At 40.3% G+C, this 2,500-nt stretch overlaps 1 protein-coding gene across 2 annotated transcripts in view; it reads left to right on the top strand.

Annotated features, from left to right (window-relative positions):
* Positions 1-2,500, top strand: part of LOC136179111 (NLR family CARD domain-containing protein 3-like) — a 27,475-nt gene that overhangs the window by 15,719 nt on the left and 9,256 nt on the right. The gene's annotated exons all lie outside the window — the stretch shown is intronic.

Raw genomic sequence — 2,500 nt, 5'->3', positions numbered from 1 at the left:
CACTTCTTACCAGTTTCTCCTGTCTTCACTGATGGAAAACAAAAGTTTTACTAATGATAACAAAGCTTCCTATGGAGTGAGCCACAAAGAGCAGCTCGTGCAAATAAAAAACAATCCTCTCTGTCCTGCGTAACGGCCCAGACCGTCTCCTCACATCCAGTGTAGTTTGTGGACACCGGCGTTGAGCCTGATGATAGACTTATTTTACCTCTGGTTATTGTAAAAACAGTAAATTAAAATGAATATTAACTGATTTTATTGACAGATGGTTCATTTTTAGGTCACCCAGAGGTGAGCGTGTTGTGTTGATCACCTAAAAGTTTCAGCGTGACATCACTTCTAAATGCAGTAGCCTGCTGTTGTGCCTTTATCACCAGCTTTAATCAGACTGTAAAAATATAACTATTACTGAACATTTCATTCTTATCTGAAAACAATATCACACACAGGCTGTCCGATCATACAGAGGTCCGCTGGTTTAACCCCGGAGCAGCGCTAAAATTCTTCCTTGCGCACGGAGATGGCACAGATTCATGGCGCATAAAAAGTCAGTGACAGAGTTAGATCACGATAGTGCGGACACGTAGAAGAACGGACTGCCAGACTCATATCAAAAGTGGTTTAACTGAGTTTACTTAGTTAAAGAAGTTGAACTCCACACGGAGCTGATCAGACTGCAGTGATCAACGCTGAAGGATCAATTCAAGTCTGTTGGTTTGGAAACATTTGATGCCTGACAGTGAAATACCTGAAGATGACTGTTTACATCAAAGACACTCTGTGTGTTTGTTCAACATATTCATGTGAGCAGGTTTAATCTGTGATGAACCTTAACGAGTGACAACTGTGCTGTGGCCTGACACACACACATCTAAAGTCTCTCTCTCTCTCTCCTTTTTTTGTCTTGTTTTTTTTAATCATACATTAGCCTATATATCCATGTGTTGAGTTATAGTGATGTCTGTAAAATTAGTCCGGCCCACTTGAGGTCTCATTTGAACAAATCCGGCCCCTGACCCAATAGGACTTTGACACCCCTGTCTTATGGTTTATTTTAATATTAGGTTTGTATTTATATCAAATGTGTTTTTCCCTTTAAATTAATTTTGTTTTTGCAACAAACTACTTTAATCTGTTCAATTTATCCACAGCACAAACACCAGGAGTACGCCTCACGTTTTGAAAAGTTCCTCTTGATATTCTGTTATTTATAGGAGTTCAGAATCAGCAGCAAGCAGCTGTATATTAACATTTTTAAAACGAAGCCATGAGAAGCTTCAGTTTTGACTGACGTAAGATACATTTACAAGAAAAGTGTGAGGACAGAGGACCTTCTCTCTCTCTCTCTGAAGCTGCACGGAGCCATGAGCGCTCTCTCTCTCTCTCTCTCTCTCTCTCTCTCTCTCTCTTTCTCTCCCTCTCTCTCTCTTTCTCTCTATTTCTCTCTCTCTCTCTTTCTCTCACTCTCTCTCTCTTTTTCTCTCTCTCTCCCTCTCTCCCTCTCTCTCTCTCTCTGGCAGCAATTTTTTGAATAAATGAAAAAATAAGTAAGTCGGTTTGTCAGTTCGTCTGCATCTTGTTCTGCTACATATACTCGTTTATCTCATTTATCAAGGACACAAACTCTTTGTCTTTAAGTAAAGAATTGTTAAATCTTCACTGCTTACTTTTCTGGTTATTTACAGAAAGAGAGAGGAGAGCAGATAAGGGGGTGTGGTCTGAAATAATCATATTATGTATATTGCTGTCAATCACATTCTCCACCATAGATTGTGATAAAATAGATAATCAATCCGAGAGTATGAGTTATGAGCATTAGAATAAAATGTGTATTCACGGGCTGTAGGATTTACAACACGCCATATGTCAGTCATTGCCAAAATGTCCTTTAGCCTAATTCATGAAGTGCTGCTGATAACGCACCATCAGCTTCACCTTTATTAGGAGCGTAGGCATTCACTAGAGTGCACTTCACATTTAGTAAGAAACCTGATATGATGATATACTGTAGCTGCCATCTTTATCAGCTATTTCTTGAGATAACCTAAAAGTGTACGCTTTGATATTTAAATACTGACAGCTCTAGAGGCTCCATTACCTGCTGATGAAAAGACTTAGCCGACCCATCTCTGTCTTAATTTAACAGATATATATTTTATTATGAAGTACACACACACACACACAACACACACACACACACACACACACACACACACACACACACGCACAGACACACACACACACACACACACACACACACACACACACACACACACACACACACACACACAGACTCACACACACACACACAAACAGAGACACACACAGACTCACACACAGAGACACACACACACACACACAAACACACACACACACACACAGACACAGACACACACACACACACACACACACAGACACACACACACACTCTCCCAGGTGTGTAAAGCTCAGTAGAGTATTGGTTGTGTAATCTTGACTGAGGTCAGTAACATGTTGGTGT

Source organism: Labrus bergylta, chromosome 4 (genome assembly GCF_963930695.1).
Source record: "Labrus bergylta chromosome 4, fLabBer1.1, whole genome shotgun sequence".
In the NCBI taxonomy this organism is placed as follows: domain Eukaryota; kingdom Metazoa; phylum Chordata; class Actinopteri; order Labriformes; family Labridae; genus Labrus; species Labrus bergylta.
Note: the sequence above shows the minus strand (reverse complement) of the source record. Positions and strands in the feature narration are given on the sequence as shown.